Here is a 14,368-nt window from a genome sequence, read left to right as displayed (position 1 = left end):
TTTGAGATTGAAGTTCAATCACAAGTTGCACTTGATTGATAAATCCTCAAAACTTGGATCTGGTACCATCAAACTTCTTGGGTAGGACAATTGTTGGTTCTCTAACACTGGAAGGGCATTCCACCATAGGAGAAAGGACATAATTTAGTGCACATGTTGAAGCAGCTCCAATCATTTCTATATCTTCACTTCCTGCCAATCTTGTTGCTCTTTGTGGTGGTAAATTGAGTTGATGCATCGCAAGCATTAACTCCCTCAATTGTTCTTATATTTGTGCCATTGCATTCTTCATTTCAATAAGTTCTGCCCTGATAATACTTAGAAAAGAGAAGATGTCTAATATCGCTCAAGACAAATAGAAGAGAGGACTTGAGAACAAAAAAAATACTAAGGACAATATCAATTCAGAAGAGGATAATTTGCAACTTCTAATATGCTTATATCTTATCAAGAAAAAGAGATAATCCACTCTTAATCAAGATTAGACAAAACTCTGATATTGTAGGTGTACTCTTGTTAATCTGTCAAGGACAAGAACTCGATGAAAAATCAATTCAGACAAGTGTGCCTTCACTCAAAGAAAGGTAACAAAATATAAATAAATAAGTATGTATATTGAAAGAAAAAATGGAATGGCTATTGCCAAAAGACAAAGAAACTAGAGGCCCTTGAAACTAGACTAGAAGCAAGAAAGGAGTTGACAAGAGTGAAGAAGGCTTCACTCTTCTCTCTATATATACTATCTAATAAGTAGCTATGTGGCAATATTCTATAGGACCTCCAATATGTGTTGACTTTGTAGGATACATGCCTTGACTTACAAGGCAAGTTTTTCTACGTGTGGGCCACATAGTTAGCTTGGTCTTCAAGCTAACAACATGTGTGGCACATGGCCAACTTGTTGACCACGTTTCTAATCCAAAAAGTCAATTAAAGACACCTATGAAGTCAAATCAGCATCTATAAAGCTTCTAGGAAGCTTTCATATCAAATACTATAGAATTATCTTACTTTTACCTACTTTTACTTACTTCTATATATTTGTATATGTAATTATGAGTATGTCCGTGACACCTTTCATGCTCATTTTTCTTAAGATTGGTAATTATCCATTCCTTTGTACTCATTGTATTTCTTAAAGACCTTGTAAATAATAACTGACAAGAACATATTTTCAATTCTAAATTCAACTTTAGTCTATTTAACAAGGATTCTTTGAAAACATGACGTATTGGCATCTTTTTACTTCCAAATTTTTAGTTGTTGCACATTGGTGAAGCAAGGCATTGGCTTGGTATATGTTTCAAATTCTTAAAATTTGTAAGGGATAAATAAGATGAAAAATTTGATGACATTGCCACTCAATTAAATTATAATTTGACTACAACAAAAATTGAATGTATCTTATTTTAAAAAGATTAAATGTATCTTTTGATTGAATGACTTTAGCTATCTTGATTAATTTTGACAAATCTTACAATCAACTTATCATAACTTTTGTTTGTATCTACTCTAATTTGTTCCAATTAAGTAAAAAAATAAATGTATAAATATAATATCTATAATTAGATTTTAACTTAATAAATATATGCATCATAAATAGTTTAGAAAACTTAAACTATATCTACCTTAATTTCTTGTACTTTGTCTTATAGGTGAAATATAATAAATAAATTGAAGTCTTTCTTTAATTAGAATAATTTTATCTATATTTTATTAAAAGATAATATATGCTTCATTAATTGTTATTGCTAATATTTAAAGTAATAAAATATATTGCAGTTCTAACATCAGTGATTTTAACTTTTTAAGATAAAATTTATTTTTTATTTTTTATTGATAAAATAAACATATTTTTAATTGTATATGTCTTTGATCTCACCATAAAAAAATATTTTAGATTCTATAATATTTTTATTAAAAAGATAAAATAATGTGGTATTTTGATCCAAGCCCTTTCTGTCATTGTTTTTTTTTTTTTTTTTTTTTTTTTGAAAGATCAAAGTATATTATGTTTAGAAATTAAAGCTTAAATAAAATATGGCCACCACTTTTTAAAGGTTTTAGGCACTTCTCCTATTAGTCTTTTTTTTAATAAGATTTTAAATGCTTAAATTTTTAAGATAAAACACTTTAAAAATCCATTTAGACAATAAATTTTCTATAGATTATTTTATATCAATTAGTCCTAAAATATTTTCTTTCTTAACTTATTAAAAAAAAAATTGTGCAATCTTGACTTACATAAGTTTTTGTATATTATTTTATGTAGAGTTTTGAATAAAAGCTTTAAATATAAAAGAAACTTCTTAGAAAAAATTGCATAAATAAATATTAAAAAGATATAAGAAAGATAGAAAAATAACATTAGTTATTTTGGTTATGCTTCTTATTTTGAGTCTTGTTGAGTACTAATAGTTTAGTTTCTTTTATAACTTATTAATAAAGAATTAGAAAAATATTAATTTAAAATTTATTAATATTTATTATAAAGTAGTGGAATTCCTTTCAATCTTTTGGATTTTATAATAGATTAAATTATCAGATCAAATTCTTTTTCCTTCACCAAAAGAGAACATGGTACAGAAAGATAACCTTATTTTGCATTCTTTTGGATGACATACATCTTAATTAAGTTTTTACATCCGTAAGCACTTTTTTTTCTCTTGAAAAGAAGATCTTTATTTTAAATATGAATTTGTTTTAGAAACTTATTTTTTAAATTATCCAAATAAGAAATTCATTTCTATATTAATATAGTAGAATTAAAATTTAATATTGTATCAAAAACTACTTTTTCTTTTTATAAGTGATTATGTCTTAAATATAATTTAGTACAAAATTCTACACATATTATTTTTAGGTGATATTTTCCATTCTTTTGAAGACCATTAGAATCTTAAAGAAAGATGATTTTAGACTTAGAATATATTTTCTTGATTATATCAAAGAATAATTTAGAAATATATTTTTTTAATCCTATATCTAATTTCAAAATGCATTATTTAGCCTTCTACTATTTTTTCTTTATAGTTTATAAAGTTTTGTTGGATTCATTATAGGTTTTTTAGAAATTTTAATTTTGAAAGACATTTTGGAATTTGACTTGAATTTTTTTTTTAAATATTTAAATTTAGATTTTTTTTCTATTATAATTCTAATAAAAAAAATTAAGATAGCTTTAATGAAAATTTATGAATTTTATGAGTCTTTTAAATAAATTGATCATTTCCTAAAAAATAGCCTCATATTTTATGAACTTTACTTTTAATTTAAAGAACTTTTAAAAACCTTAAAATTATCTTTTAGGAATATGTTTTAGACTTCTTTTGTTTTAGCTATATGGATATTTCTATCAAAAATTATCTTTAAAAAAAATATCTTAATATAATAGTATTTTTAAAAATAAATTATTTATTATTAAAATAAAATAAAATAAATATTGTAAAAAATTTAATTCTATATGTCTTATTATTTTATAAGTATTTGAGATATCTCTTTGCTATAAAATAATCTCCTAGTTGTATTCTAGACTTAAGAAAAGACTCTATAATTTCTTCTCATTTGACTAATATTCTTCCATTGTTTAAATATTATTTTTATTATATTTTTTCATGTTGCATTGCCTTTGTTAATCTATGGTTGTCATTGACATCCATATTTACTTACATAAGAAGTATTAGATAGAAGATAAATATAGGTAGATTTGATGATATCTTATGGCAAAGCTTCTTAGAAGCTATATAGATACAAATTTGATTTTATATATGTTTGTAGTTGATTTGTAGGTTAAAAACTTGGCTAAAAAATTAGCCTTATGTTACATGTGTTGATAGTTTGTGGTACAAGTTAACCATGTGTCATACATATAGGAAACTTGTCTTCTAAGTTAGACATATATCTTGCAATTTGGACACATGTCGGAGGTCCTATAAAATGTCACCACATAGCTTCTAATTAGATAGTATATATGGAAGCAAGATTAAAGCCTTCTTTATCCTTATCAATGCCTTTTTTTGTTCTTAATCTAGTTTATGAATTTCTATTCTTCTTGTCTTTGGCAATAGTCATTCTAGTTCTAATACTATTCTACTTTGAGTAAATATATACTCTTCTAGAGTGACATAAGTGTGTTTTGAGGAATTTATTATTGAGATTCATATCCTTAATAATGTTATGTATTCTTGAAGATAGCCTATTATATCTCTTCATGATTTTTATATTTTTTATAGTAATTATAAATATATATATATATATATATATTGGTAAGTCTAAATACATTCTTACATAGTTTTTTAAATGTAATCCATAAAAGTTAGTTGTAGAATAAAATTCCTAAAATATATACCATGTATTATATAAAAAGATAATAAAATAATGCATACATCTTTAGTTTTTGCCACATTTGAATTTTTTATGTATTCAAATATTTTCTCTAAAATATAAAAACTAATATTTAATCGTAATAGTCTTTTAAAATCCTAGGCTTATTTTTTTGTAAAATTTATGTTTTAAAATCAATAAAATATTATATTTAGGTTAAAAATTGTGTATATACTTATGTACTATAATTATTATAATAAAATCATTAAATCCTATTATATTATTTGAAATAATTTTAATTTAATAGAAATGGTTAAATTTTAAAATTTTCTTTAAAATGAAATATCTAATCATCTTCAAGATCTAAAATAATCTTTTTTATATATCATTGATTGAGTATTCTATTTCATTGTGTTAAAAATAAAATTTAAGAGAATTATATATATATTACTTTGTAGATTTTTTTTCTTTATTTTAGCTAAGAAAGTAAATTCAAAAAAAATTAAAAAATAAAGGCAATACAAATTTAATTTATTAAACTAATAGATTTTTCTTTCTTTATTTTAAATGGCGAAGTTATTCTTGCATTATTTTTTTAGTTGTATATATATTTTAATTTTTTAAATTTAAATTTTTTAATGAGTTAGTTGAATTAAATTGTAATATTATTCTTTTATCATTGTCTTTTACAACGACATCAAGCTTTGATTTACTATGAATAGCAAAGCTATTTTTTGGAACCAATCAGCTAATTATTTTTTATTCTTCTAAATCTTTTTTTGATATACATTTTTTTTCTTCATTAATGTCCATATCTAATAAAACCTCTTGCAATTATTTTTACAATATTATTATAAATGTTTTTTATGAGACAATTCTCATAATTTTTTATTAAAAAATATACACAAAAATTAATATATGTTTTTTATGTTTCTTTTTTGTTTTTTTTTTCTTGTATTTACTTCTCTTCTATGTCTTTTGTGTAATTCTATTCACATCAAGCCTTTCTTGTTAAAAATTTTTGAAAATTTTATTTTTTATTTTAGTTACATGTGACTCTTGATATCCTATCTTATTGGTAACTTTTGAGATAGTTTGTCTTTGTTTGTATAGAGGCAATATTATGGTGAAAGGATCTTATGTAAAAACAAAATGCTAGACCTTTGTTTGTGACACTTTTTTTAATTTTTTGTCTAATTCTTCCAAAAACAAAACTTCTAATAAAACTCAACACCTTCCTAAATCTTTTGCAATTGAGTGTATATAATAATTTGTATTTAAAGTTCTACAAAAATAAAAAAATAAATCCTCCTTCAAGGATCTTTGCATCTTATTCTAAATGAGCTACTACTTTACAATCTAATTCTTAATCTAATCCACTTTATAATTTTCTTCCTAAAAAAAATCTAAATTCATATCTATTTTTTTTCAATTTTAGGTCCATTGATATGTATATTGATAGGTCCATTAATATGTACTTAATGCAATACTTAAGACCAATATTATTAAATCAATGCTTGATATTTTCTACCTATTTTTTTAGGTCTAAAATCTTGATTGATTAATCTGTTGATTAGAAATTTTAATTTTTAAAATCCGAAACTATTTTTCTATCTATTCCAAATATAATTCATTTAAACTCACCAATTTAAACCTAACTAAGAATATCTTTGATTCATTTAATCAATTAATATATTAGTTTTTTACTATTAATTGATATATTTTATTTATATTTTATTAAAACATGACCACTTATATATCTGGTCTTACTTAAATAATTATTAGTCTAATACTTATATGCTATTAATTTGGCTCATTTTATTTTAAAATAAAGATTTTTGGATGATTGATATCATTCTATTCTTGTCAATACTAAATTATGAATTTTTATTTTTTGAAGAATATATATATATATATATATATATATATATATATCAATCTAATATAGAAATAAATATATAGAAGATGTGGACATTATACATCATGCTACTATTAAAGAATATTTCCTAATTTGTCTATATATAATAAGTTATTTAATATAATTTTGTAATGCAAGTATTATGAAGCCAATCTTTTAGTCATCATTCATAAATAAATGGAAGATTTTAGAAAATATAGCTCCCTCATATTATTCTTTAATAATAGTAGAGTTTGAATTAGATACCTCAAAGGTGCCTCTCTACCACCATAGCCACCACTCCATTTCTACAAACTTTAAGCCGCCACTTGATATTTCAAAGTTGAAAAGAAAAGCTTATACTAATATAATTTGACTATCTCTTTTTTGAAACATTATTGCTAATAAACCACAAATTTTATTATTTTTAAAATTTACCTATTTATTTTTTAAATAATTAAAAATATTTCTATTAAATTTTATTAATAATTAATATTTTAATTATTAATAATATTGTAAGATCCAATCTTCTTTTAAATATTTTATTTAATAATTTAAATATACATCAAAAAATAAAAAATATTATAGTGTTAAGTTAATTTTTATATATTATATTAATTTATAATTTAATATTTTTCATTAAATATATTTTATCTTTATTAGCTCTTTATATTTGTTTTAAATTAATTACTACATATAAAATAATCTTTAAGATATTTTTATAAAGTCATTTTATTATGGATTTTCACTAAAAATATGAAGTATAAACAATCAAAATATCAATATTTTCTTATGTTACTAAAAAAGAATAAATATTTACTTAATGATAGTAGAATATTAAAATTAGAATGGCTATTGGTAAAGAAAAGAAGACTAGAGACTTTCAAAACAAAACTAAGAATAAAAAAGACATTGATAAGAAAAAAAAAAATCTCAATCTTCCTTCTATATATACTATCTAATTAGGAATTACATAGCAAACTTGTGTAGGACCTCCAATATGTATCTAACTTATAGGACATATGTCTATCTTATAAAATAAGTTTCCTACATGTACACCACATAACCAATTTGTACCAAAAATCATTAATATATGTAATACGTGGCTAACTTGTTGGTTAAATTTTCAATCTAAAAATCACCTATAAACATGCATAAAGACAAATCTATGTCTATGAAGCTTCTAAGAAGGTCATCTATAAGATATTATGAAAGTTATTTATTTTTAATTACATCTATGTAACTCTTTTGATTTAAGTAAATATGTGTGTCTATTATATTTCTTCCTTGTTTAGAGATAAGTCCATAAGAAATATTCATCATATATTAAAGAAGTACAAGATGCAACAAATTGTACTTGCCATTAATTTTGATCTTTTTTTTCTTTGAAAGTACTTGATAGGTCTTCTCAACTATTAATAATATTTTATATTATGACAAGAAGACCACCCTTTTATTTGATTATTATTGAGGCCTTTATAACGTCTTTAAAATATAACATTTAAAATATCATCAAGTGTAGTTCCTATATTATTAAACTTCTTTCAATTATACCTTTATTTTTGCATATAGTTTTAATAAAAAAAATCTAAATTTTTTTACTATCATGTAGTAATACGGCTATTAGATAAAATTTAAAATTTAATAAGTACTAATACTACTTTTTAAAGAAGAAACCTCTATTTACTTTATAGACACATAAATGAGCCAAATCAAAGTAAATATAATAAGTGACTAATATAGGCATCTTTAGAAGGAAGTTAAAAATATATTTTAGCAAAAATTATCTCATAATACCAAGAATTGATATCCAAAGAGGATTAATTGTGATCCAAGGTTGAAATTAGACACCACAATACAAAATTATACATTTAGAACAACTCTAAGATTCTTTGGTTGATTAAACAGCAAGATTTAAGAAAAAACTTATGAGAGTATTTTTGAGAGTTGATTTTACAAAATTTCAAGACATATTGAGGTTTTGAGGGCTTTTTAAAGTATATTCAATGGATTTGGATTTTAAAAAATAAAAAAAAATTCACAATTTTGAAGATTTTGTAAATATTGTAGCATATTTACAAGTGAAATATTTTTATTCTATCAATGTATTTGTGAAATTTAATATTAATAAAATGGCTAGATTGACAATTATGAGAGTTTTAGTGGATTATTATCTTAAATAATTAAAATTTAGGGTGAATTAGGGTTTTTGCAATCTTGCAACAGGTATTAGTTTGATTGAAGCAAAAATTAATGAAAATTATTTGGACTTAGAATTCTACACATCAGCGAATTTTTGAAGAAATTTAATAGATTTGCAAGAAGAAATTGCTATTGAAATATCAACATTTGGATTGGAAAAAGAAGACATCCAACATCCAAATGATTTAAGAGTTTTTTTTTTTTTTTTTTTAATTGGTAATTTTTTTTTTCAAAAATTATATTCTTGTTAATTACTTATAGATTTAAATACAAGTAAAATTTGGTTAAAATCAAGGATTTAATTAATATTTATTGAGATTTTAAAATATCTATATTAATTTATTAAGATTTATTTTGGATTTTTAAGGATTTGGTCTAAATTTTGGTTAGGATTTCATTAATATTTCATCAAGATTTGGTCTAATATTTAAAATTTGATTAATATTGAATCATAACTTAGTTAAGATTATAGTAAGAATTGATTAAGGTTTATTTATTATTTACTTAAGATTTATTTAGAAATTTTATTTTTAATATTTATTTAGAATACATATATTTTAAAATTTTCTATTTTAGTATTTTTAAAATTTTATTATTATTTTCTTAAGGTTTTTATTTTAGATTTTTTACGATTTTTTTTATTATTTAAAAAAATAATAAATTATGACTTTGTTATATTTTTTAATAAAATTTCTTTTAAATTTCTTTTGAATTGGTTAAAATTTGATTAGAATTTTTAAATTTTATTTAGATTTTATTTAAGATTCTATTAGACTTAGTAGGATCTTTTTATTACATTTTCTATTTGTCTTCCATAGCTAAGTGCTCCATACATTTTCAAGAAAGAATTAACATTATACTATACGACAATCATGTGGTGACATGACTATATGGTAAAAAATAAAAATATGGATATTATTATAGAAGAGCTTAGTAGAAAGATATACTACAAAAACAAGGATAAATGACAGAAAGGTAGTAAAATATTCAGTCTTAGTACTACCTTTTCTAGAAGGGATTTCTAAATACTTTGTAGAAGCATAAAAGCCTCAAATCAAAATAAATGAGATAAATAAATAATACATGCATCTTTAAGAAAGAATTAACAATAGGTTTAAGCAAAAATTACCTCAAATTATTAAAAAATGCTACCTGAAAAGGATTGGTTGTGGACTTGGGTTGAAATTAGATCCCAAGGTATAAAACTATACACCTATGGCGACTCTAAGGTTCTTTTGTTTATCAAAGAATGGAAATTGAGAGCAAACTTGAGAAGAAATTTTTGAGTGTTAGTTTTATGTCATTTGGATTAATATTGAAAATTTGAAGGATTTTAAAAGTTAATAATATACTTGGTGAGTTTGGATTTTGAGAAATAAAAACAAGTTTATAAATTTTAAGCATTTATAAGTTTCATAACATGCTTATAAGTAATTTTTTTTTTATTATTTTGCTTGTTATAAATATGAGTAAATGTTTTGAATTCAATCAAGAAATTAGATTTAAGAGTATGAGGATTTTTATAGGTTATGATTTTAAGAATTGAGGTTTAATAGATTGGAGAAGATTTCTAAGATATTTGTCAATCCGCTAATTGGATTGAAATACAACTTTGCTCAAAATTAGTTGGCTTAATTTTTAATAATTATAAATAATTTAGAATAAATTAAATAATAAAATTAAGAGATTGTGGCATAAAAGTATCAATATCAAAATTAAAAAAGGAGGTTGGCCAATCTTCGAGTGGTATTTTAGGATTATGGTCTATTTGATATTTGTAATCTTCTTTAAAAATTATGTGTTTATTGCTATCTTAATTTTTGCATGGTGTGAAAATTTTAAGTCAAAATTAATGGTTCAATAATTAACTATCGTATTTTCAATCTATTTTAGGATTTTTTAAGAATTTTTTTAAGGTTCAAAATTTTGATTAAAAGTTGATTAGGATTGAATCTATAATTTTATTAGGATTTGTTTAAGATTTAAGATTTATCTAGGATTTGGTTAGAATTTAGGATTTTATCTAGGATTTGTTTAGAATTTAGGATTTTATCTAGATTTGATTAAGATTTGACTAGGATTTGATTATGATTTTATTAGTATTTAATTCGGATTTGTCAAAAATTTGATTAAGATTTGATTAAGATTTGATTAGGATTAATTTAAGATTTAAAATTTTATTAAGATTTTAATTGAGATTTGATGTAGGATTTGATTAAGATTTAATTAGGATTGATTTAGAATTTAGGATTTTATTAAGGTTTCAATTAAGATTTGACCTATGATTAATTAAGATTCATTAGGATTTTAATTGAGATTAAATTAGAATTTAATTAAGATTTATTTATGATTTATTTAGAATTTTTATTTTAATATTTTTAGGGTTTTTTATTTAATTTAAAGTTTTTATTTTTAGTATTTTTTAAAAATTATTTTTTATTTATTATAAGATTTATTTTTTTATATATATTTTTTAAAAATTATGTTTTTTTTTAGATTAATTTATGACTTCTTTGTTCTGCTATTGTAATTTTTTAAAACTTTATCTTCATTTGATTAAAGTTTGATTAAGATTATTAAAAATTACTTAAAATTTATTAAAGATTCTATTAGTCTTTATAGGATTGTTGTTGCATTTCTACTTACTTTCCACAACTAGTGCATTTTCAAGTAAGAATACACATAATACAATACCACAAAATTATGAACTTTTCAAGAGTCATAGATGATTATCATAATTAGCATAAATTTTTTTTTTACTAAAAAAATATATTATATTATTATAAGCAAACTCTACCAATGTCAAAAAAATTATCTAATCATTTGTCAAGGATATGAATCTCAAAGAAAATCCTCAATACACTCTTGTGTCACTAAAGAGAACTAGAAAGTCACTCAAAAGGTGATGTAATATTAAAATAAAATGGCTATTGCCAAAAAAAAAGAAGACTAGAAAGTCTTGAAATAAGACTAAGACTAGAAAGGCATTGACAAGAGTAAAGAAGGCTTCACTGTTGCCTCGATATATATTCTCCAACTAAAAGCTATGTGTTGACTTTGCTAGCCACATGTCTTAATTTGCAAGGCAAATTATCTATGTATATGCCACATAGTTAGCTTATTCGATAAACTACTACAGGATATTGTAATACATGGCATTTGGTTTGAGAATGCTCTAGGCACTTGGCTATGGAAGATAAAAGAAAAATTCCAACAACAAATCCTAAAAACTCTAATAGATTTTTAAACAAATTATAATTAAAGATTAGCAAATATAATTAAATATCAAATCAAATTCAATCAAAATTTCAAAGAAAATATATAAGAAATACAAAGTATTCTTAAAGAACCTTTAAAGAAATCATAAAGAAATAATATAGAATTCAAAAATATACTAAAATAGAAATCTTAATAAAATATTAAAATAAAAATTTTAATTAAATCCTAGTCAAATCCTAACTAAATTCTAAATAAATCCTAGTCAAATTCTAAAAAATCTTAATAAAATCCTAATCAAATCCTAAACAAATCTTAACCAAACCCTTATCAAACCCTAAATAAATCCTAAAAAAACCTTAACCAAATCCTTATCAAACCTTAATCAAATCTTAAACAAACCCTAAACAAAACCTAACCAAATCTTACTCAAATCCTAACCAAATCTTAGTCGAATCCTCACCAAATCCTAACCAAATCCTAAACAAATCTAAACAAATCTTAACCGAACTCTAATCAAATCTTAAACATACCCTAACCAAATCCTAAGTAATCCCAAGTAATTCCTATAGCAGATTTAAACCTCAATAACTAATGAATGTACCATCGATTTTAACTCAAATTTTTCATACCTCTTCAAAATTAAGTTGAAAACAAGCACAAAATTTTTGAAGAAAATCGAACCCACCAAAAAAAAGATCAACCCTAATATTTTCTCAAATGTTGGCCGGTCTCCTTCTTCAATCTGAATGTTGAATTTCCAGCATCAATATCTCCTTATTGAACTATTTGATTGATTTCAAATTTTTCATATATATAGAAAAATAAGTCTATTACCCACACACATAATTTTTATTTTAATCCAAGTAATAAATTACAAGAAATCTAAGAAATCCTTACTAGACCTAAAACTCTACTTCTTGAGATTCCGACCCACTTAAACCTCAATAACCCTTGATCCAACCATTTCATCAAGGTCAAACTTACAACATATATTGAATACATATATACCACCAAATCTTCAAATTTTCATTTGCAAATCTATTGCCAAACTTATGAAATTCTCCAAAAATTATCACCTACTTTATTTCACAAATCAAGAGTCACCCAAAACAAATCCTAACTTTACAAAGCTCTTACAAAGTCAATACACACTCAAATCACACCAAATCAACACTCAAAAAAAATCTATCAAGTCAACTCTTAGATCCTATCCTTTGATCTCTCCAAAGCACCCTAGAATTATTGTTGGAGCTTGGTTTTATGCTTTGGGGTCTAATTTCAATCCTAAATCATAACCAAGCCTCTCCGGGTATCAATATCTAGTTTTTCTAAATAATTTTTGCTAGAAACTATTCTTAACTTTTTTCCAAAGGTGCCTATATTTTTTATTTTTCTAATCTATCTTATTTTGCTCTATTTGTAGAGTAGAAGCATATTTTGAAAAAAGGTAGTATTAACACCTTTAATTTCTCTACATCTTGACTATTATCTATTTTTCTAAGATAATTTGTTATAATTTATTTGAAATAAGATCTTCAAAAATATGATATTTTCTTCATCCTTTTATTTATTAGCCGTTTTACATTATGACATCCACCTCCCTTATTTCAAAAAAATCATGGCCTTATATTTTCATAAACTTTAATATTGATCATTTGATTTATTTTTATCATGGATTACCAAAGAATATTATATTTGATAAAAAAATATAATTTTTATTAAGATTTTGAAATTTTTTTTCAAGATTTTGAAAGTAGATATAAAACTATCTTTGGCTTTCAATCCTCAAACTTATGGCCAAATAGAACAAGTGAATTAAATTTTGAAGCAATATTTGAGGTGTATCATCAACTACTAACAAGATGATTGGACAACGCTTTTACCATTGGCAACATTTGCTTATAATAACATAATACATTCTTCTATTTAATAAATGCTTTCTTTGTTAATTATGGTTATCATCTATAACTTCATACTTTTGACTTTTGAAAAGTTGATAATCCTATAGTAAAAGATTTGGCAAATTATTTATAAGAACTACATGCAACCATAAAGGCATAATTAAAAGAAGCTCAAGAATGACAAAAGATCAATGCAAATGTATATTGTAAAGAATAAACTCAATTCCATATTAGTGACAAACTATGGTTATTTTGTTGTAATATCAAGTCTATGTATTCTTATAATAAGTTGGATTACTATAGATTTAGATCATTTTTTTATATGTAAACAAATTGATCTTGTTGCTTATCAATTATACCTATCAAAATCTATAGAGATCTATTCTATGTTTCATGTGACTCTTTTTAAACCATATAAGATAATAGATATACTAGAAAGATGGAAAATGCCACTTCTTCTTTTAAAAGTAGATAATAACTAAGTGTAAGAAGTTGAAGAAGTCTTAGACTCAAGGAAGTATAAGAATAGGTTAAAATATCTTATTTATTAGCATAAATATGATATTAATAAATACACATATGAGCCAATAAAAAATCTTGTAAATATAGCAAAGAAGATTGATACTTTTTATTGATAACATCCATCAAAACTAAAATGAAGAATAACAAATCTTTACAATTAAAGAATTTCAATTTAAGAAAGATTACATTTGACCTTCTATCCTTGTTTGTAGTTTTTATGTATTTGTGGTACTAAAGAGATGGAGAATCAACATCTAATAGAATCAATTCAAGAACCATTATTTGCTAACTTACAAGATGAGAT

Source organism: Physcomitrium patens, chromosome 5, assembly GCF_059467195.1.
Source record: "Physcomitrium patens ecotype Gransden chromosome 5, ASM5946719v1, whole genome shotgun sequence".
NCBI lineage: Eukaryota > Viridiplantae > Streptophyta > Bryopsida > Funariales > Funariaceae > Physcomitrium > Physcomitrium patens.
The sequence above is the reverse complement of the archived record's forward strand: the minus strand, read 5'-3'. Positions refer to the sequence as shown.